This window comes from Phyllobates terribilis, unplaced genomic scaffold (genome assembly GCF_046119375.1).
Source record: "Phyllobates terribilis strain yellow unplaced genomic scaffold, ASM4611937v1 Scaffold_4__5_contigs__length_816908805, whole genome shotgun sequence".
NCBI lineage: Eukaryota > Metazoa > Chordata > Amphibia > Anura > Dendrobatidae > Phyllobates > Phyllobates terribilis.
Genome location: NW_027362764.1, coordinates 20157779 through 20182950, shown reverse-complemented (window position 1 = coordinate 20182950; position 25172 = coordinate 20157779).

Below are 25172 nucleotides of genomic sequence, written 5' to 3'. Positions count from 1 at the left end.
ACCCCGATGGGACTTAGCGAGTTTACCTGTATGCCGTTCGGACTCTGCAACGCACCGGGAACCTTCCAACGATTAATGGAGTGCTGTCTGGGCCACAGAAACTTCGAGACGGTCCTGTTGTACCTGGACGATGTCATCGTATATTCCAAGACTTATGAGGACCACCTTAAACACCTGGCGGAAGTGTTCGAAGCTCTGGCAAGCTACGGCTTAAAGGTAAAACCCTCCAAGTGTCACCTCTTGAAACCAAAGGTGCAGTACCTGGGACACGTGGTGAGCGCTGACGGAGTGGCTCCCGACCCTGATAAGATCACCGCAATTAAGGAATGGCCAAGTCCCTCCAGTGTAAAGGAAGTGCGGCAGTTCCTCGGGTTGGTAGGCTATTACCGCAGATTCATCCCCGGTTTCACCAAAAAGGCAGCTCCTATGCAGGACCTCCTGATAGGCCAGTCCCGGAAGGCCAAGAACCAGAAGCCGCCCTTCAAATGGGAGAAGTTAGAAGAAGAGTCCTTCCGCCAGCTGAAGATGGCCCTCACGGGGGATGAAATCCTGGCGTACCCTGATTACAGCCAGCCCTTTATCCTCTACACCGACGCAAGTAACATCGGGCTAGGAGCCGTACTGTCCCAGATCCAGCAGGGGAAAGAACGAGTAATCGCTTACGCTAGCCGAAAACTGCGACCCACCGAAAGAAACCCTGAGAATTACAGCTCATTTAAGCTAGAGTTCCTGGCAGTGGTGTGGGCAGTCACCGAACGCTTTAAGCACTACCTCGCTTCTTCCCGGTTCACCGTGTACACGGATAACAACCCGTTGACACACCTGGACACGGCAAGACTCGGTGCCCTAGAGCAGAGATGGATGGCCCGTCTGTCCAACTACGAGTTCACAATCAAATACCGGGCAGGACGCTCCAATACCAACGCGGACGCCCTGTCCAGGATGCCAAACCTACCGGACGTAGGAGAAGATCCAGAGGGACTGGAAGAAGTCGAACTCCCCGCATTCCACCGTCATGGGACTATCCAGTATTCCCATCGGGTAAGGAGTAAGCAAGCCGCTACGTTTAACCCCTTGCCTCACTACAACTGGGAGGAAACGCAAGACAGTGACCCTGCCGTCCGGCTGGTGAAGGAGATGCTGACTCGGCCAGAGGCTCGCCTTGACCCAGACGCTCCGGAGGAAGCCAAGCAACTGTGGGCTGAGAAGAGTCGACTGTTCCTTTACAAGGGGAAGTTGTGCCGCAGAATGGTTAACTCCCGGACGCATGAACTAATCTGGCAAGTAGTGGTGCCACGGAGAGACGCAGCCATGGTGATGGAGGCATACCACGACGGGGCTGGACACTTCGGATGGAAGAAGCTGGAGTTCCTGCTGCGTGGGCGGTTCCACTGGGTAGGCATGAGGGGAACCATCGAGAGGTGGTGCAGAGACTGTGGCCCGTGCAACCTAAGAAGGAAGGACCGTGCCAGCCAGAAGACTCCCCTGCAGTCCATCGTCACCCGGCAGCCGTTGGAACTGGTAGCCTTGGATCATGTAAAACTGACCCCAAGCAGAAGTGGCTACGTCTACGCGTTAACCATTGTGGATCATTACTCCCGGTTCTTGGTTGTCGTCCCCGTTAAGGACTTAACGGCTCAAACAGCAGCTAGAGCCTTCCAGCAGCACTTCTGCCGTCCACACGGGTACCCGGACCAAGTGCTGACGGACCAGGGACCTGCCTTTGAAGCGGAGGTCTTCCAGGAATTCTGCAATCTGTATGGCTGCCGGAAGATAAGGACGACACCCTATCATCCGCAAACTAATGGACTTTGTGAGAAAATGAACCAGGTGGTAATGGATCTCCTGAAAACGTTGCCCCTGGAAGAACGCAGTCTGTGGCCTGAGAAGCTGCCCGATCTGGTGGACCTATACAACCACATCCCGGTAGGTTCCACCAACTGTACCCCGGCTTACCTAATGAGGGCGAGACCTGGTAAGTTACCTGTTGACCTGGAAATGGGAGTCCTGACACCCGAGGACACTTCACCAGAAGCAGACTGGGACACAGAGAGGCAGCAGCAGTACCGGAAAGTACAGGAGAGCGTGGAGCGAAGTCTCTGTCAGGCTAGGGAAAGACAAGAGAAAACTTACAACCAGTATGCTCCCGCTGTTCCCCTGGTACCCGGAGAGCAGGTCTTGAAGAGGAAAAGACGGCTCCACAAGTTGGACGACCAGTGGGAGAAGGACCCGTACACCATACTGCCCTCAAGCCACGAGAACCCGAAAGTCTGTACCATCAGTAAAGACGGAGGGGAGACCATAGCCATTGTATCCCGGGATCACCTGAAGAAGTGTCCTGAACAGCTACGGAACCCTGAAGAGGAACAAGAAGACCATCGACCCGTAGAGGAAAGGGAAGATATGGTTAGAACTGTGCTCGGAGACTTCCCTCGGTCCTGGACTCAAGTCAATGGTGCAGTTGTGGTACCCATCCTCACGTTCCTCCAACCAGCATCCCAAGTGCCTACGGAGCAACAGGTAGAGCTGGAAGAGCAGCCGGTCCAGGAGGCAGAAGACTCCACACAAGCAGAACAGGAGGATCAACCCTCTGCTTATAGTGAGCCTGCCGTACCCCTAGTGAGCCAAAGAGCCGGTAGACAGCTGCCCAGTTTACCCTTGACAGCTCCTACACCCTGTAGTTCAGGGCTAGACAGTCAGCTCCGTAGGTCCACTAGGGCCACTAGAGGCCAGTTACCCGCACGTTGGAGGATTTGAAGTGTATAAATTGTTTTATTTGTGGTTACCTGTTTTTCTTGTTGTTTGTGTATAATTATGTGTTTCTAGTCATTTATAGGAGTCCTTGGTGGATTTACCGGGAATCCTTGTACATGGTTGGAGCGTAACCTAGGAATGGACTAAAGACTGTTAAGGACTCGGGGCAGGACAGACCCCTACCTGGTTACGTCTCCCTGTTTTGGTGAAATGGACACCTTGCTTTTCTTCAAAAACTGCACCCGGTTGCGGACACGCCGTGACCATCTTTACATGTTTTTCTTATTGTACTATTATTGTTTATACCTTGTTATGTTTAAAAATATGTTTAGTCTCGGAGTACTAAATTTCACTAGGGGGGAATGTGGCACCCCAGGGGTCTGGTTTCCACAGGAACGGCAATGTTATGTCTGAGAGCAGGTGGGAGGTCTCTTGGTCAGGGATCCTGTGCATGCCACACCTCCTGCCCAGTCCTGGGAGGGGAAGAACTTCCCCTATATAAACCTAGGGCTGAGGCAGGGTTAGTGAGTAGAGAAGAAGTAGAGACAGAGAAGCAGATATAGGAAAAGAACATCAGGAGCTCTGTGGGAGCAGTGCTACAAGGAGTCAGGGGCTGGCAGCTGCAGAGCTCGCCCTGACTGAGAAGTTATCTCCGGACCCGGAGTCCGAGGCTGTGGGGACTAACTCCTATCCAGCAGCAGAAACCGACCGGCAGGGGATTTCAGGTCCTCTGGCCCAGAAACCCGAAGGCACGGTCACACGCGTGGGACCAGCACCGCCGTCGTGGAGCGGAAGCTACTAGAAGGCCCCGAGTCACCGGCCATACGGGTGAGCACCACACGGTACACTCAGGGACGTGGGCTACTTATACCCGCCTCTAGCAAGGTAGCCGGAAGAGTATCGTTAGTTTGGGAGGCCTACAACTCCGCCTGGCCAGGGGAGATCCCATCTGCTCAAGGACTGACCAGGCCCCAATCGCTAGCCAGTACTCCGGGAGGGTCTATCTTTGTCACCAGTAAAGACCCTGAACTACACCGTACCGTCTCCGAGTGGTTCCTGCTACCCCCATCATCCACGTCGGCTGCCCTGAGGCCATACCCCTCCCGTTGGGGGTTATACTATCACGCTGCACAATCTACCACCGGCCTCAGCGGTCTGCCCTGCAGCAGCAGCTCCTTAGCTGTACTCAACGGGTGGCGTAGTCGTCCAACATCTACCGCTAATACAGCGCCACTTAGTCTGACTCCCTGGGCACGGACCGGATCACCGCCACGAGACTACAACCCTCAAGAGATCCGGCTCCGGGTAAGCTCCCGCGTGCGCAACGCAGCGCGACACAGGCCCAGGGGCGCGTCATATATACTCCAGGAGTAACACTACCTATATCTATTGCACTACTCTGTCTGATCCGGAGTGACTGTGACGAGCATGGCGGTGCCCGGTCTGATATAGACCTGATGACGCTGTGCGGCCAGCCAATCACTGTAATGCCCACAACCAACATGGCTGCAGCATTACAGTGAGTGGCAGACAATCCCTGCATGTTCATTGACTCTCTAAAGAGCGCCAAAGATGCAGGGAGGGGACCCGAGCATCGGCCGAGCAACCCCGGAAATACTTGGCGGGCTTGTCGAGCAGGGTGAGGCTCGGGCGAATACGGAGCAGTGGCGAGCGCACTCGCTCATCACTATTAGTTAGCTAGTCGCTAGTGGTCGTAACCATGGATACCTAAGGTCCTGCAATGCCCTGCACATGAGGAAAGATTGGGATAGGGTCTTGGACCTGGGAATACCCCTTTAAGCTTTCTTAAATCTCATTGTTCTCAGCAGCAGATCATCTGGTGGAGACGTGCTGCCGAAAACATTTTTATTCTCTGTGCACAGAGATATCATATTAAGGATGGCTTTCTGCGAATGAAGGTGCGGCCGGTCCAAACAGGCTAATAAATGACTGCCAGTCGGCTTCATAAAACCGGTCAGTGGCTATGAGAGTGCTGCGATTGACCAGTGTAAATGCCTCCTTAGATCCAGGTACCTCATAGGGGAAATCTCCTCTGGTTGACATTCTTCTCCTCTTCTTCTTCATCTGGTCCCGACACTATACCTCGTCTCCGCAGACGTCCCTCTTCTCCAGTCTTCTGCAGCACGTCCTGACACAGAGCCCTTAAAAATAAAAATTGTCATTATAATGCCACCAAAATAAAAATAGCTGCCCATGCTGTGCCCTAAATAAATAATTGCTCCTCACTGTGCTCTCTGCCCCGAAAAGTGACCCCACGCTGCCCCTCTTATGATACATGGCCTCCTCTCCTATAAAATATTGCCTCCACACCGTCCCCCCTTATATATTATAATGCCACCCCACCCCTGCCCATGAACTATGGCCGCCACACTGTCCTTCCTTATGAACAAAAACTGTCAAACCATCGTCCCTAAACAACTATGGCCGATACTCTGCCCGCCCTCCACACTGCACCGGCGTTATAAACTATAGCCTCCAAGCTGTCCCTATCTTCAGTGCCCCTCCATACTGTGTCCTCAATAAATGCCCCTCCCCCTCTACAGTAACAATTCCTTGTATCTTCAGCCCCACTAATAAGTGCTTACCTTCCCCTCCAATGTGGCTCCCTATCACATGCAGTCCGCACCCCATGTACCACACACATACAGCCTGCACCCCCATATACAGCCTGCACCCACATGTAACCCTCACATACAGCCTGCACCCCCATGTACCCCCACATACAGCCTGCACCCCCATATACAGCCTGCACCCACATGTAACCCTCACATACAGCTTATACCCCCATGTAACCTCACATACAGCCTGCATCCCCATGTACCCCCACATACAGCGTGCACCCCCATATACAGCCTGCACCCACATGTAACCCTCACATACAGCCTGCACCCCCATGTACCCCCACATACAGCCTGCACCCCCATATACAGCCTGCACCCACATGTCACCCTCACATACAGCTTATACCCCCATGTAACCTCACATACAGCCTGCACCCCCATGTACCCCCACATACAGCCCGCACCCCATGTACCACACACATACAGCCTGCACCCCCATATACAGCCTGCACCCACATGTAACCCTCACATACAGCCTGCACCCCCATGTACCCCCACATACAGCCTGCACCCCCATATACAGCCTGCACCCACATGTAACCCTCACATACAGCTTATACCCCCATGTAACCTCACATACAGCCTGCATCCCCATGTACCCCCACATACAGCTTGCACCCCCATATACAGCCTGCACCCACATGTAACCCTCACATACAGCCTGCACCCCCATGTACCCCCACATACAGCCTGCACCCCCATATACAGCCTGCACCCACATGTCACCCTCACATACAGCTTATACCCCCATGTAACCTCACATACAGCCTGCACCCCCATGTACCCCCACATACAGCCCGCACCCCATGTACCACACACATACAGCCTGCACCCCCATATACAGCCTGCACCCAGATGTAACCCTCACATACAGCCTGCACCCCCATGTACCCCCACATACAGCCTGCACCCCCATATACAGCCTGCACCCACATGTCACCCTCGCATACAGCTTATACCCCCATGTAACCTCACATACAGCCTGCACCCCCATGTACCCCCACATACAGCATGCACCCCCATATACAGCCTGCACCCACATGTACCCCCACATACAGCCTGCACCCCCATATACAGCCTGCACCCCCATGTAACCCCACATAGAGCCTACACCCCCATATACTGCCTGTACCCACATGTAACCCTCACATACAGCCTGCACCCCCATGTACCCCCACATACAGCCTGCACCCCCATATACAGCCTGCACCCACATGTAACCCTCACATATAGCTTATACCCCCATGTAACCTCACATACAGCCTGCACCCCCATGTACCCCCACATACAGCCTGCACCTCCATATACAGCCTGCACCCCATGTAACCCTCACAAACAGCCTGAACCCCCATGTAACCCCACATACAGCGTGCACCCCCATATACAGCCTGCACCCCCATGTAACCCTCACAAACAGCTTGCACCCCCATGTAACCCCACATACAGCGTGCACCCCCATATACAGTCTGCACCCCCATGTACCCCGACATACAGCCTGCACCCCCATGTAACCCTCACATACAGCTTGCACCTCCATGTAACCCCACATACAGCCTGCACCTCCATATACAGCCTGCACCCACATGTAACCCTCACAAACAGCCTTCATCCCCATGTAACCCCATATACAGCGTGCACCCCCATATACAGCCTGCACCCACATGTACCCCCACATACAGCCTGCACCCCCATATACAGCCTGCACCCCCATGTAACCCCACATACAGCTTGCACCCCCATATACAGTCTACACCCACATGTAACCCTCACATACAGCCTGCACCCTCATGTACCCCCACATACAGCGTGCACCCCCATATACAGCCTACACCCACATGTAACCCTCACATACAGCTTGCACCCCCATGTAACCCCACAAACAACCTACACCCCCATATACAGCCTGCACCCACATGTAACCCTCACATACAGCCTGCACCCCCATGTACCCCCACATACAGCCTGCACCCCCATATACAGCCTGCACCCACATGTAACCCTCACATACAGCTTATACCCCCATGTACCCCCACATACAGCCTGCACCCCATGTACCCCCACATACAACCTGCACCCCCATATAACCCCATATACAGTCTGCACCCCTATGTAACCCCACATACAGCCAGCACCCCCATATACAGCCTGCACCCCTATGTAACCCTCACATACAGATTGTACCCCCATGTACCCCCACATACAGCCTGCACCCCCATATACAGCCTGCACCCCTATGTAACCCTCACATACAGCCTGCACCCCCATATACAGCCTGCACCCCTATGTAACCCTCACATACAGCTTGTACCCCCATGTACCCCCACATACAGCCTGCACCCCCATATACAGCCTGCACCCCCATGTAACCCTCACATACAGCCTGCACCCCCATAGACAGCCTGCACCCCTATGTAACCCTCTCATACAGCTTGTACCCCATGTACCCCCACATACAGCCTGCACCCCCATGTAACCCTCACATACAGCTTGCTCCCCCATGTAACCCCACATACAGCCTGCACCTCCATATACAGCCTGCACCCCTATGTAACCCTCACATACAGCTTGTATCCCCATGTACCCCCACATACAGCCTGCACCCCCATACACAGCCTGCACCCCCATGTAACCCCACATACAGCCTGCACCCCCATGCAACCCTCACATACAGCCTGCACCCCCATATACAGCCTGCATGCCTATGTAACCCTCACATACAGCTTGCACCCCCATGTACCCCCACATACAGCCTGCACCCCCATATACAGCCTGCACCCCCATGTAACCCCACATACAGCCTGCACCCCTATATACAGCCTGCACCCCCATGTCACCCTCACATACAGCCTGCACCCCCATGTAACCCTCACAAACAGCCTGCACCCCCATGTACCCCCACATACAGCTTGTACCCCCATATACAGCCTGCAACCACATACAACCTTCACATACAGCTTGTACCCCCATGTACCCCCACATACAGCCTGCACCCCCATACACAGCCTGCACCCCATGTAACCCCACATACAGCCTGCACCTCCATATACAGCCTGCACCCCCATGTAACCCTCACATACAGCCTGCACCTTCATATACAGCGTGCACCCCCATGTAACCCCACATACAGCCTGCACCCCCATATACAGCCTGCACCCCCATGTAAAACTTACATACAGACTGCACCCCCATGTAACCCTCACATACAGCTTGTACCCCCATGTAACCCCACATACAGCCTGCACCCCCATATACAGCCTGCACCCCATGTAACCCTCACATACAGCTTGCACCCCCATGTAACCCCACATACAGCCTGCACCCCCATATACAGCCTGCACCCCATGTAACCCTCACATACAGCTTGCACCACCATGTAACCCCACATACAGCCTGCACCCCCATATACAGCCTGCACCCCCATGTAACCTTCACTTACAGCTTGTACCCCCATGTACCCACACATACAGCCTGCACCCCCATATACAGCCTGCACCCCAATGTAATCCTCACATACAGCTTGCACCCCCATATACAGCCTGAACCCCCATGTAATCCTCACATACAGCTTGCACCCACATGTACCCCCACATACAGCCTGAACCCCCCATATACTTCCTGCATCCTCCACATACAGTGTTCACCCTCATATGTACTCCCACATACAAGCGGCTTCCCCATATGTACCCCCACATATAGCAAGCACCCCCCATATGTACCCCCACATATAGCCTGCACCCCATATGTACCCCCGCATATAGCAAGCACCCTATATGTACCCCCACATATAGCCTGCACCCCCCATATGAACCCCCACATATAGCCTGCACCCCATATGTACCCCCACATATAGCAAGCACCCCCATATGTACCCCCACATATAGCCTGCACCCCATATGTACCCCCACATATAGCCTGCACCCCCATATGTACCCCAATATATAGCCTGCACCCCCATATGTACCCCCACATATAGCCTGCACCCCATATGTACCCCAACATATAGCAAGTACCCCCATATGTACCCCCACATATAGCCTGCACCCCCCATATGTACCCACACATATAGCCTGCACGCCCACATATGTACCCCCACATATAGCCTGCACCCCATATGTACCCCCACATATATCAAGCACCCCCATATGTACCCCCACATATAGCCTGCACCCCCCATATGTACCCTCACATATAGCCTGCACGCCCACATATGTACCCCCACATATAGCCTGCACCCCATATGTACCCCCACATATATCAAGCACCCCCATATGTACCCCCACATATAGCCTGCACCCCCATATGTACCTTCACATATATCCTGCACCCCCATATGTACCCCCACATATATCCTGCACCCCCATATGTACCACCACATATAGCCTGCACGCCCACATATGTACCCCCACATATAGCCTGCACCCCATATGTACCCCCACATATATCAAGCACCCCCATATGTACCCCCACATATAGCCTGCACCCCCATATGTACCTTCACATATATCCTGCACCCCCATATGTACCCCCACATATATCCTGCACCCCCATATGTACCCCCACATATAGCCTGCACCCCCCATATGTACCCCCACATATAGTCTGCACCCCATATGTACCCCCACATATAGCAAGCACCCCCATATGTACCCCCCCACATATAGCCTGCACCCCCCATATGTATCCCCACATATAGCCTGCACCCCATATGTACCCCCACATATAGCCTGCACCCCCATATGTACTCCCACATATTGCCTGCACCCCATATGTACCCCCACATATAGCAAGCACCCCCATATGTATCCCCACATATAGCCTTCATCCCCCATATGTACCCCCACATATAGCTTGCACCCCATATGTACCCCCCACATATAGCAAACACCCCCATATGTACCCCCACATATAGCAAGCACCCCCATATGTACCCCCACATATAGCCTGCACCCCATATGTACTCCCACATATAGCCTGCACCCCATATGTACCACCACATTTAGCAAGCACCCCCATATGTACCCCCACATATAGCAAGCACCCCCATATGTACCCCCACATATAGCTTGCACCCCCTATATGTACCACCATCTATAGCCTGCACCCCATATGTACCCCCACATATAGCCTGCACCCCCATATGTACGCCCAAATATATCCTGCACCCCCATATGTACCCCCACATATAGCCTGCACCCCCCATATGTACCCCCACATATAGCCTGCACCCCCCATATGTACCCCCACATATAGCCTGCACCCCCATATTTACCCCCACATACAGCAAGCACCCCAATATGTACCCCCATATATAGCCTGCACCCCCATATGTACCCCCACATATAGCCTGCACCCCATATGTACCCCTACATATAGCCTGCACCCCCATATGTACCCCACATATAGCCTGCACCCCATATGTACTCCCACATATAGCCTGCACCTCCATATGTACCCCCACATATACCCTTCACCCCCATATGTACCCCCACATATAGCCTGCACCCCCCATATGTACCCCAACATATAGCCTTCATCCACCATATGTACCACCACATATAGCCTGCACCCCCATATGTACCCCCACATATAGCCGGCACCCCCATATGTACCCCCCACATATATCCTGCACCCCCATATGTACCCCCACATATAGCCTGCACCCCCATATGTACCCCCACATATAACCTGCACCACTATATGTACCTCCACATATAGCCTGCACCCCATATGTACCCCAACATATAGCCTGCACCCCAATATGTACCCCCACATATAACCTGCACCCCCATATGTACCCCACATATGGCCTTCACCCCATATGTACCCCCACATATAGCCTGCACCCCCATATGTACCCTCACATATAGCCTGTACCACCATATGTACCCCCACATATAGCCTGCACCCCCATATATACCCCCACATATAGCCTGCACCCCCCTATGTACCCCCACATATAGCCTGCACCCCCCTATGTACCCCCACATATAGCCTGCACCCCCATATGTACCCCCACATATAGCTTGCACCTCATATGTACCCTCACATATAGCCTGCACCCCCATATGTACCCCCACATATAGCCTGCACCCCCATATGTACCCCCACATATAGCCTGCACCCCCATATGTACCCCCACATATAGCCTGTACCCCCATATGTACCCCTTACATATAACCTGCATCCTATATGTACCCCCACATATAGCCTGCACCCCCATATGTACCCCCACATATAGCCTACACCCCAATATGTACCCCCAAATATAATTTGCACCCCCATATGTACCCCACATATAGCCTGCACTCCAATATGTACCCCCACATATAGCCTGCACCCCCATATGTACCCCTACATATAGCCTACACCGCAATATGTACCCCCACATATAGCCTGCACCCCATATGTACCCTCACATATAGCCTGCACTCCAATATGTACCCCCACATATATCCTGAACCCCCATATGTACCCCCACATATAACCTGCATCCCATGCACCCTGTTCCCTAATTACTTGTCACTAGTGTTCCTCTTCTCTTCTGCTGTTTCAAGGCTCCGCCCATAAGTCACATGGGCATGACGTCATCAAAGGTCCTTCACTTTACCATGATGATCGCTGCTCCTCCTCCAATGCGCCCCCTCCTCACCCCCCACACACAAATAAAGATGGCGGATGCTTTACAAAGGCCAGCGGAGGTAAGAGGAAGGGGGAAGTTTAAAAAAATGGTATTTTTTTTTAATTCTTGGTGGCGCCCCCCAACCTGCTGCCCTAGGCACCTGCCCTTGGGTGCCTAGTGGCAAATATGGCCCTGCTCCTATGGATCTGAAAGGGTTAATGATCCACTTGTCAATGGGGACAACTTCCATCACTAAAAAGACCTGTGTGACAAAGGGGAGAAATGTAGCACTGAGATTGTTAGCTCCAGTAATTAAACATAGGGAAAAGGTTCCAGCACACAAAGGAATAAGGGGTTAATCAGCCATGTTTACTGCTAGGGTGAATAAATACCTGTAGAGAGGGAGGAGGTCAGAGGATAGATTCCCAGCCTTTTAGAGCATTTGGTGTGGGGTGGGCCTGGAGATGAAAGCTCTGGAGCTGTTTTGTCATGTGAAGGAAAGCTAAACCTTGGGTTGTTTGTTCCTGAAGCGGGCGGTTACCCGTAGCAACAAGGACTGTGCAATAAATTATGCTTTGTTTTTCCTGTTTGGCCAGGAAGGCCGTGTTTGTTTTGCTAACATTGCTTTGCTGTGGTTTATGTAGCACTCTTAACAAACCCAGCAGAAGATTTAAAGATTTATACAGCTGACATGTGCCCGCAACAGCCGCGGGTGGAATCGCGATCCACCCGCGGCTGTTAACATGTTAAATGCCGCTGTCAATCTCTGACAGCGGCATTTAACATCGCCGCGCCGGAAGCGCGTCACTTACCCCGCCCATCGGTGACCCCGTCATGTGATTGCGGGTCACCGATGGGTCGGCATGACAACCCTGGGTCTGCAGCAGACTCCAGTGGTTGTCATGTAAAGATTTCTATAAGCGCCACCTAGTGGTCGGCGCTCATAGCACAGAAGTATTTCTGCTACATAGAGGTGATCTGCTCATCACCTCTATGTAGCTGAGGCAATCGGACAGTTGCTGCCTCTAGTCTCTTACGGAGATTATAGCAAGCAGAAAGTGAAAAAAAAATGTTTTTAAAAAAATATAAAAGTTTAAATCACCGCCCTTTCGCCACATTCAAAATAAAATAATTTAAAAAAAAACTCCACATAGACATATTTGGTATCGCCGCGTTCAGAATCGCCCGATCTATTAATATAAAAAAATAATTAATCCGATCAATAAAAGGCGTAACGAGAAAGAAATTCTAAACGACAGAATTACGTTTTTTGGTCGCTGCAACATTGCAATAAAATGCAATAACGGGCGATCAAAACATAGGATCTACCCCAAAATGGTATCAATAAAAACTTCAGCTCGGTGCCCAAAAAATAAGCCCTCACCTGCCCCAGATCCCGAAAAATGGAGATGCTACGGGTCTCGGAAAATGGCGCCATTTTTTTTTCTTTAGCAAACTTTGGATTTTTTTTTCACCACTTAAATAAATAAGAACCCATACATGTTTGGTGTCTACGAACTCGTAATGACCTGGAGAACAATAATGGCAGCTCAATTTTAGCATTCAGTGAACGTGGTAAAAAAAGAACAAAAAAAAACCATCTGTGGTATTGCACTTTTTTTGCAATTTCACGGTACTTGGAATTTTTTTCACGTTTTCCCGTACACGATATGGTAAAACCAGTAATGTCGTTCAAAAGTACAACTCGTCCCGCAAAAAATAAGCCCTCACACGGCCATATTGACCAAAAAAAATAGAAACGCTATGGCTCTGGGAACAAGGGGAGCAAAAAACGAAAATGCAAAAACGGAAAATCCCAGGGTCCTTAAGGGGTTAAAATATTGATCTTATCCACCGTGCTTTTTACAGTCTATCCACTAGGCCCCAATGATTGTTGGGGTCATATTGTGGATACTAGTAGACTTAAAATGGACAACCATGTGTCTATAAATACATAACCCCCTAATAATTTGTTAGAAGGGATAGCCACTGAAAGTTGAAAACCCACCGATACAATAGCGTGAGAGGGGTCATAGAAAGATCGAGTCAGCACCCCATGCAAATATAAAGTGCATATCTCTGTTACCACCTAAATATTTCACTTTGTCCTATCCCTTGGGGTAGTTGCTTTATTATCAACAAGATACCTTATATATTAGAAGTATCACCAAGATATTTAATAGCGGACTGTGAGCCCTCGCGGGCAGGGTCCTCGCTCCTCCTCTACCAGTCGCTGACTCGTTCTGTTAAGATTATTGTAAGTGTCTTTTGCTATGTATATCCTGATCACATGTAAGGTGCCATGGAATAAATGGCGCTATAGTAATAAATAATAATAAATTAAAGCTGACAGATTCCACATCAGTGTAAAATCTATCAGTTTAGACGCTCTGTTGTGCGAGCGCCCTGAGAGTCTAAACTCCCCGAAAGACACCTAGCGTCTATCTGATAGTTTATTCTAATCCTTGTCTGCTGATTTACCAGCTCCCATTATGTTAACAGCTGAATCAAAGTCTGCTACAGTGGGTACGGAAAGTTTTCAGACCCCTTTAAATTTTTCACTCTTTGTTTCATTGCAGCCATTTGGTAAATTCTAAAAAGTTATTTTTTTCTCAGTAAAGTCCACCCTGCACCCCATCTTCACTGAAGAAAACAAATGTAGAAAGTTTTGCAAATTTATTAAAAAAGAAAAACTGAAATATCACATGGTCATAAGTATTCAGACCCTTTGCTCAGTATTGAGTAGAAGCCCCCTTTAGAGCTAGTACAGCCATGAGTCTTCTTGGGAATGATGCAACAAGTTCTTCACACCTGGATTTGGGGGTCCTCTGCCATTCTTCCTTGCAGATCCTCTCCAGTTTCGTCAGGTTGGATGGTGAACGTTGGTGGACAGCCATTTTCAGGTCTCTCCAGAGATGCTCAATTGTGTTTAGATCAGGGCTCTGGCTGGGCCAGTCAAGAATGGTCACAGAGTTGTTCTGAAGCCACTCCTTTGTTATTTTAGCTGTGTGCTTAGGGTCATTATCTTGTTGGAAGGTGAACCTTCGGCCAAGTCTGAGGTCCAGAGCACTCTGGAAGAGGTTTTCATCCAGGATATCTCTGTACTTGGCCGCATTAATTTTTCCTTCAACTGCAACCAGTCGCCCTGTCCCTGCAGCTGAAAAACACCCCGATAGCATGATGCTGCCACCACCATGTTTCACAGTTGGGATTGTATTGGGCAGGTGATGAGCAGTGCCTGGTTTTCTCCACACATACTGCTTAGAATTATCACCAAAAAGTTCTATCTTCGTCTCATCAGACCAGAGAATCTTATTTCTCATAGTCTGGGAGTCCTTCATGTGTTTTTGAGCAAACTCTATGCGGGCTTTCATATGTCTTGCACTGAGGAGAGGCTTCCGTCGGGCCACTCTGCCATAAAGGCCCGACTGGTGGAGGGCTGCAGTGATAGTTGACTTTGTGGAACTTTCTCCCATCTTCCTACTGCATCTCTGGAGCTCAGCCACAGTGATCTTGGGGTTCTTCTTTACCTCTCTCACCAAGGCTCTTCTCCCACGATTGCTCAGTTTGGCTGGACAACCAGGTCTAGGAAGACTTCTGGTGGTCCCAAACTTCTTCCATTTAAGGATTATGGAGTAGAATTATTAATGTTATTATGTAAATAGTAATAATAATGATAGAATAAATGCAAATGTAATAGTAGTAATAATATTATTAGTAGTAATGGGGGTAGAATTAGTAGTAGTTGTAGTATACTTTTTATTATTGTTATTAGTAATAGTAGCCGTACTTGAAGTATAGAAGTAAAAATAATTGTTCTAGGGGTTCTAGGGGTTGTAGAAATAGTAGTAGAAGTATTTGTAGATAAAACAAAAGTGGACAGATCAGTAGAAGTTATCTTGGCAGTAACTTTTGCTATATGACTTCTACAATGGTTGTGACTTTGGGATCTCACTAGGTAATACGGCTCCATGTAGTAGTTCAATGGTCTCTGGACCTTCAGCTTTGATCTGATTGATCTTCTTCATTGGATTTCATCTGCTTTTGGTCTGTGTTGAATCTCATCTACTTTCTCTCTGACTTCTCCTGGATCCAACTATTGAATTTCTACCTTTAATTTGGAACTTATCTACTCCTTTGCTAGGCCTCATCTGCGTCTCTGCTGAGTCCCATCTGCTTCTTTGCTGGGTCTCATCTAATACTCCGCTGGGCCTCCTCTGCTGGGTTTCATCTACTTCTCTGTTCATCTACATCTCTTCTGGGTCAAATCTGTTTCTCTGCTTGGTTTCATCTGCTTTTCTGCTAGGTTTAATCTTACTCCTCTGCTGGGTCTCCTCTGCTGGGTTTCATCTACTTCTCTGGTGGGGTTCATATATGTCTCTGTTGGGTCTCATCTGTTTCTCTGCTTGGTCTCATTTACTTCTCTGCTGGGTTTCATCTGCTTTTCTGCTGGGTTTAAGCTACTCCTCTTCTGGGTCTCATCTACTACTCTGCTGGGTCTCATCTCTCTGCTGTTTCTTACCTGCTTCCCTGCTTTTTCTTATTTGCTTCTCTGCTGGGTCTCATCTACTTCTCTGGGTGGTGGTAGTGGTTGTGGACCCACTGCGCCACTGGCCAGGCTTACCCTGGAAGGGTGTGACTGAGTGGCATCCTGGTTTTCACTAGAGCCTCTGATGGTGAGGATAGACTTGGGCTGTTAGGGTAGCCACCAGGTGCCACTCTAGGGCAGTGCCCAGACTTTCAGCAGCTGACCGAAGGGGTCAGAGGTGGAACACAAGGTACAGAGGGCCAAGGCAGAAACATTGTCAGACAGTCTGGGGTCGGGGCAGGCAGCACAGGGTCAGAATACAGAGCCGAAGTCCGGAGCTGAAAGATCAGACAGGATGATTAAATAGGCCGGGTTGGTAACAGGAGAGACTAAAGAGGAAAACACCTTGACAGGAAATTAGAAGCAGTCTGCAAACTAGAACATAAGCTCAGACAATGTGTGGAGGGAGGAGCTACCTAATATATCTACTGCTGGCAGGTGATATGCCAGGGAAGCAGAACTCAGCAGGACACAGCAGGATTAAATTCCTACAGAGTTTCGGCACTCCTCACTATAGTCAGTTGGATACAGCAGATGCAGCAGTGCTGGGAATTCTGCAGGAGACAACTCAATGAGATGGCCTGACATGAGGAGATGCAGAGCAGTGACCGCAGAGAGAAGGACGACGCTGAGAAGGCATGCGAGTTACAGGGGTGACACTCTGCTGGGTCTCATCTACTTCTTTTCTGGGTCTCATCTGCTCCTGCATGGGTTTCATCTGCTTCTCTGCTGGGTCTCATCTGCTTTTCTGCTGTGTCTTGTCTACTTCTCTTCTGGGTCTTATCTGCTCCTCAATTACATCTCATCTGCTTCTCTGCTGAGTCTCGTCTGCTCCTCCATTAGATCTCATCTGCTTCTCTGCTAGGTCTCATCTGCTTCTCCATTAGATCTCATCTGCTTCTCTGCTGGGTGTTATATTCTGCAACTAAAAACTAAGGAATAGGAGGGAAAAGCTGTCCCTGCAGTGAGACTCAGCTTAAACCCTACGCTGGGGTGGGTGCCCTATTCCTTGTGAATAGCCCCACCGACACTCCTGCACTGAACTCAAACGAAGACCTGAAGGAAGGGGAAAGGGTGTCCCTAAAAGATCTAAGGACTGGGAGCAAAAACAGGAGACCTCGTAAAAGAAAAGTTAGTTGCAGAAACGAAGTTAAAAGGAAACAAAACAGGTGGAACAAGAAGTTTCCTAAGCACAAAGAACTAACAAGGCAACTTAGCCAGAGCATAAGCGTAACAACACTGATGTCCAGCGGGGAATGGGAGACAGGTGCTGAGTAATAAAGAGTGAAGAGATCACGTGACCAAGACATCCAGCACCAGAGGAAAAGACTAGAAGCCAGCAAACCACAAAAAGATGGCCAATAGTAAAACAACATAGATTCTAACAGTACCTCCCCTTTTACGAGGATCCTCCGGATCCTCTAGGCCGAGCCTTACCAGGAAATCTCCTGTGAAAAGCCTTAATTAGCCTTGAGGCCAAGACGTCCTCGGCCTTCACCCAGGAATTATCCTCAGGGCCGAAACCTCTCCAGGACACAAGATACTGTAATCTCCCTCTATGCCACCTGGAATCCAAAATGCGAGAAATCTCAAATTCACCGTCCTCATCAACAGGAGGAACAGTAGGCTTCGCCTGCTTATCAGGCGTGTCCGCCTTCTTAAGTAGTGTCACATGAAACACAGAATTAATCCTCCAGGATGAAGGAATTCCCAACCTCACCGCAGCCGAGTTGATAATCTGAACCACTTTGAAAGGACCCACAAATTTAGGACCCAGTTTTTTAGAAGGAATTTTCAAACAAAGATTCCTAGAGAACAACCAAACCATATCCCCAAAAGCAAACAAGGACTCTTTTCTTTTTTTGACAAAATACCTTTTTGATCTCCTGTTAGCCTCTTTAAGATTCAGGCGTACACTGGTCCAAACCCCCTCCAAATCACCAGAAAAATTGTCCTCCTCCGGTACAGCAGCCCCAACTTTGGAAAATGGACCAAAAGGTGAATGCCTGCCAGTACAACAAAAAAAAAGGAGAACACCCAGCTGAGGAAGAAGTATGATTAGTAAGGGCAAACTCCGCAAAATGTAGAAATTCCGACCACATTTCCTGATTGTCTGCCACAAAACATCTCAAAAACTGCTCGACATCCTGGTTCTTCCTTTCAGTCCAGTCTGTCCATTGGACTCTGGATGATACCCCGACAAGAATGACAAATGAATTTTCAATCTGTCACAAAAAGCACGCCAAAAGCGAGCCACAAACTGTGGTCTTCTATCGGAAGCAATGTCCTTGGGAACACGATGGAGCCTGACAATCTCCTTCACAAAAGCCTTAGCAAGAGTCTTGGCGCAAGGTAACTTGTTGAATGGAACCAGATGACACATTTTACTAAACTGGTCCACAACAATCCAGATGACAGAAAAACCCTCCGATACAGGCAGATCGGTGATAAAATCGATGGCAAGGTGCGTCCATGGCGAACTAGGAACTTCCAAGGGGCACAGCAACCCCGCAGCCGGAGCGTGAGAGGCCTTCGACCTAGTGCACACAGAACACTGACACACCCACTTGATGACCTCCCTTTGCCACCCTGGCCACCAGAAACTCCGACCGATAGACTTCCTAGTTTCCAAAATCCCTGGGTGACCCGCCAACCGAGACTCATGACATTCAACAAACAACGCTCTCCTCAAGGTTCTAGGCACAAACAATTTACCACACGGGGTGTTAGATGGTGCCGCACTCTGAGCTCCTAGGATGCTATTCTCCAACTCAGAATCCAATGTGGCCACCACGACCCCTCTCTGCAAAATACACTCCTCCCTCTCAGCATTCACCGCTGGAGAGAAACTACGAGACAAAGTGTCAGCCTTAACATTCTTTGTCCCTGGGACAAAGGTTACGGAAAAATTGAACCGGGCAAAAAACAGTGCCCATCTATCCTAATGGGCATTCAAACGTTTAGCTGCGTCCAGATAAGTCAAATTCTTATGATCAGTGAAAACCTGTATAGGATGTCGAGCCCCCTCCAAAAAATGTCGCCAATGCTCGAACGCGAGTTTAATAGCCAACAACTCACGATTCCCAACATCATAGCTGAGCTCTGTCTCAGAAATTTTTTTTGAAAAGAAAGCACAGGGATGCACCCCATCCTCACCCTCCTGGGACAGAACTGCCCCTACGCCTATAGATGAGGCATCCACCTCAACCAAAAATGGCTTGGTCTCATCCATCTGGATAAGAACAGGAGCAGAGCTGAACCTCTCCTTGAGATACTCAAAAGCTTCAATAGCCTCAGTGGACAATTGGACTGTGTTAGCACCCTTCTTGGTGAGATCAGTAATGGGATTAGCGATGACAGAGAAATTCTTTATGAATTTCCTGTAATAATTGGCAAACCCCAAAAACCTCTGTACGGACTTCAAACCTTCAGGCCTCGGCCACTCCAGCACAGCCTGAACTTTCACCAGGTCCATCTCAAAACCATCACAAGAGACAAAGTAACCCAAAAAACGAATTTTCTGGACAGCAAACTGACACTTCTCCAATTTAGCAAAGAGTGTGTTATCTCTCAGTATCTGAAGAACTTCGCGGACTCTCTGCCAATGAGACTCAAGATCCGATGAATAAAGCAAAATATCATCCAGATAAACAATAACACTCAACCGATCAAAGGTCTCAGAATGTCATTGATGAAATTTTGAAAAAATGCAGGAGCGTTAGTAAGCCCAGAAGACATCACCAAACACTGAAAATGACCTTCCGGGGTGTTAAAAGCTGTCTTCCATTCATCTCCGTCCTTCACCCGCACCAAATTATATGCCCCACCAAGGTCAATCTTAGAAAACCATTTAGCTCCGGTCAATTGGTTAAACAAATCCGAAATAAGTGGTAACGGGTAAGGATTGCGCACAGTGATTTTATTAATCTCCCGAAAATCCAGACATGGCCTAAGACCCCCATCCTTCTTTTTGACAAAGACAGAACCCAACCGCCACAGGAGACTTAGAGGGTCTTATGTGACCTGCAGCTTAACTAGTCTGAAGGTACTCCTTCAAAGCCTCCCTCTTGGGAATTGTCAGATTAAACAACCGACTCTTAGGGAGCTTAGCATCAGGGATGAACTCAAAAGCGCAATCGTAATCTCTATGAGGTGGTAAAGCTTTCGACTCCACCTCCGAAAAAAACCCAAACCCTCCAAAAATCCTGAATGGGTTTAGGTAACTCCCCTTTCACAACAGTCACAATATGAACATTACAACACTTACCATAACACCCCTGACCCCAGGATCTTATGGAACCAGACGACCAGTCCAGCCAAGAATTATGCACTTTTAACCAGGGCAACCCCAGGACGACCGGGGAAGGCAATTTAGCAAGTACAAATAAGTCAATCTGCTCCTGATGTTCCATATTCATAGTAAGCGGAAACCCAGTGACCTTTCGAAGAATGCTCCCATGCTCCAGGGGAGTATTATCAATCGCCACCACAGGAAAAGGAGACGACAAAGGTTCAGAACCGAACTTATACTTTTCAAGAAATTGTTGATCAATCAAATTAAATGCATAACCACAATCCACCATTACCTGAAACTCAATCGAATGACCCTGACAGGTGGTATTACCAGGAAAAAATACCCCAGCAGAACATAAAAACACAATGCGAACGGGACTGTTATTTCTACTGACCAATTTATTTTCTTTCCTTAAGCGAACCTCGCATTGCTTTAAAAAATGATCAGCCTTACCGCAATGCAAGCAAAGTCCCTCAGAGAACATCCTGTCCCTCTCCTTGGAACGGGATGACATTGCCCCCACCTGCATAGGTTGCCCAGTGTCTGCAGGAAAATAGTGAGAAACAGAATCCAGCAAAATAGGAAACTTCTCCTCATTCTGTCTGGCCCTCAACCTTCTATCCACACGAATAGCTAACTGCATGGCAACTTGCAAAGTATCAGGTGCAGGGAATGCAATGAGCAAATCTTTAACCCTTTCACTCAAGCCTGCCAGAAACTGAAACTTGAGTGCACAGTCGTTCCACCTGACCTCTGCAGACCATAGTCTGAACAGGGTGCAATAACTCTAAGCATTAACAGAACCCTGTTTGAGATGATTGAGCTCTGCCTCAGCTGATGTAACCCGATCAGGATCATCATACAGCAAACCAATGGCATCAAAAAATGCCTCCACAGCCCTCAAACAATGATCATCAGGAGACAAAGAAAACGCCCAGATTTGAGGTTCTTTACGCAATAGAGACATAATAATCCCTACACGCTGTAGTTCACTCCCAGAAGATCTAGGTCTGAGCCGAAAATACAACAAACAAGCATTTTTAAATGAAAAAAAATCCTGTTGTTTCCCCAAGAAAAACTCAGGTAATCCTACCTTAGGTTCTTCTTAGCGTTCTGCAGGGTATTTACTCACGTACTGCTGAAGACCGGCAACCTCCAGAGTCAACCCTTGCAATTGTTGAGCAAGCTCCTGGATGGTACTCATACTGAAGAGGAGAGGAGAGAAACCCCCCCTTTTTTTTTTTTTTTTAAATGGGGCTTGACATACTTTTATGTTCTGCAATTAAAAACCAAGGAATAGGAGGGAAAAGGTGGCCCTCCACTCAGCTTAACCCTATGCTGGAGTGGGTGCCCTATTCCTTATGAATAGCCCCACCGACATTCCTGCACTGAACTCAAACGAAGACCTGAAGGAAGGGGAAAGGGTGTCCCTAAAAGATCTAAGGACTGGGAGCAAAAACAGGAGACCTCCTAAAAGAAAAGTTAGTTGTAGAAACGAAGTTAAAAGGAAACAAAACTGGTGGAACAAGAAGTCCCAGGATATCAATTGTCCTAAGCACAAAGAAATAACAAGGCAACTTAGCCAGAGCACAAGCGTAACAACACTGATGTCCAGCGGGGAATGGGAGACAGGTGCTGAGTAATAAAGAGTGAAGAGATCAAGTGACCAAGACACCCAGCACCAGAGGAAAAGACTAGAAGCCAGCAAACCACAAAAAGATGGCCGATAGTAAAACAACATGGATTCTAACACTGTGTCTCATCTACTTCCCTGCTGTTTCATATCTGATTCTCTGCTTGGTCTCATCTTCGTCTCTGCTGGGTCTCACCTGTTTCTCTGCTGAATCTCATCTGCACTCTGCTGAATTTCATTTACATTTCTGGTGATGTATTTATTTACTGGATCCCACCTATTTCTCTGTTGTTTTACTTTCATGTTGGATCTTCTTCTGTCAGATCTGCCTGTTGTCAAGTATAATCCATATCTATCAGCAGAGATACCGGGACAGATTACAAGAAGTTTGGGCAGTTCATTGTGCTGCTCACTGATGTGGGCAGTTCCTGGACAAATTAGACTCTTTTGTTTTTCTTGTTATGGGGTCAAGGAAAAATGGATGACTCTTTTCTACATATTTGTATGAAGGATTCTTCACACACTGCTTTCTTTCAGTTATGGAACTACTCTCTTTATATCTATTACTGCAATGATCTTTCCTGTTCCGAGCTGTTTGTTAAGCTTTCCCTGTTCTTCAGAGAAGAAGAGACTCTGTAAACCTAAATTTTATGGAAAAAGAAGCTTGTAGGATGGTCCCATATGGCTTTCCGCCAAAATAACTGTGGGAATATGATCAAGACGTTGAAGTATATTTGTAGACAGAATGACTTGTCTTTCTGAAGAAATTGGAACCGTGATGTAAACTTTTACAGGGTGCGATGAAGGAAATTACTTCTGAAGAATTTCTTAAGAAACTTACGGACATTGGATGCTGTTATTTCTGTTTGAGGTTCTGCTGTTTTGTCTGAATATATACACACCGTGACACCTCATGGAAATTTGAGACTGTAAAGTGTTTCAGAATTCTTTCTACAGCCCAAAAGCGCTATCATCTGATTTTCTTTTTTTTTCTCCTGAAGCTAAAGAACCATTACTGATATGTATGGTACATTCCCAGCCTGATAATAATGTGGCCCCCCAGGGGTCCGGTTGCCACAGTGGCATTGCCTCCCTTACAGGGGGTGATGCCATGCCTGGAAGCAAGGGGGGTCCCCTAATCAGGTTTACCAGCATACGACACTTTCCTGGCTCCAGACCATAAAGTGGAGCTCCTCCTCTTCAAAATGGAATCTGGAGGCGAGGTTAGTTAGACTTAGTGAGAGGAGTTGAAGACAGGACAGCGACGAGGAAGGACCTGGGGAAGGGAGCTGTGTACAAGCTCGCCCCAGAGGAGAGAAGCGCAAGTGAACCAGACACCGGAGTCCATGGCTATGGGGCACTGAAGGCCCAGCAGCAGAAACCGGAGGGCAGGAGACTGCAGGTCTCCTGGCCCCATCAGACACCCAGCGGCACAACAGCATCATAGGGCCCAGCACCGCCACGTGGGAGCGACACTCCAGGAAGGCCCGAGCTGCCTGCCATACGGGTGAGGAAAAATACGTTTTACTCAGGGACGAGGGCCAAGTATAGCTACAAGCAGCAGGGCCAAAGAGAATAGCACAGAGTGAAGGCCTACAACTCTACCTGGCGAGGTGGATCCCCAACTTGCTTCCAGGCCGCCCGGACCTTCACTACCAGCTAGTAACCGTGTCCTGGTCTGCTCTGACAAACCGCAAGTAAAGCTAGAGGAAACTGCCATTAATGTGTTGTCTGTTCATTACCTGCGCCCTCAGCCCTGCACAACACTGTCCCTGCAAACAACATCTACTCTTCAAATCATCTACACTGCCCCGGAGCTAAACTCTGCCTGTGGAGAGCTGAACCAACTCTGCTGTGTCACCATCAGCTCCAGAGGATCTGCACCGCAGCAGCGGCCCCATATAGCCGCATATCACAGGTGGCGTCATGAACATTATCTCTAAAAGCTTTATTCCCCTTTTCCTTTCCCTTTAATTGACGGACCGGGTCACTGCCACTGTGACATTCCCCAGCACCGACCGGCCCTGCTACCGAGTACCCCACGACCCAGGGGGCACGTCAATAACATTAAAACAGAGGCCTGAAAATGAACACAAGAGCAGGGAAACAATTCTAGCAGGCACTTGGATAAATGTCCTACGTCTTTACTAAGAGGCCCAACAAAAAAGTAACAGAGATCCAGCTAAGTAGATCAGAAGGGAAGTAGTTAAGATCCTGCTTGTGTCGCCTCCTCCATTGTGCCGGGGCTGAGTCCACCATTGTGTATTTGGCCTTGTCCACCATTGGGCTGGGGCGTGTCCTCCATTGTGCCAGGGCCATGTTCCCCATTGTGCCCGGGCCGGGTTCTCAGTCGTGTTTGAGTCGCGTCCTTCATTGAGCACAGACTGCATCCACCATTGTGCCTGGGCTGCATCTAACATTGTGCCCGGGCTGGGTCCTCCATTTTGCCGGGGTCGTGTCACATATTGTGGCTGGGCCAGGTCCTCCGTTGTGCTTGGGTCACCTCCTCAATTGTGCCTTGGCCGAGTCCACCATTGTGTATAGGCAGTATTCACCATTGTGCTGGGGTGTGTCCTCCAGTCCTCCATTGTGCCCGGGTCGGGTCCTCCATTATGCCGGGGCCATGTACCCCATTGTGCCTG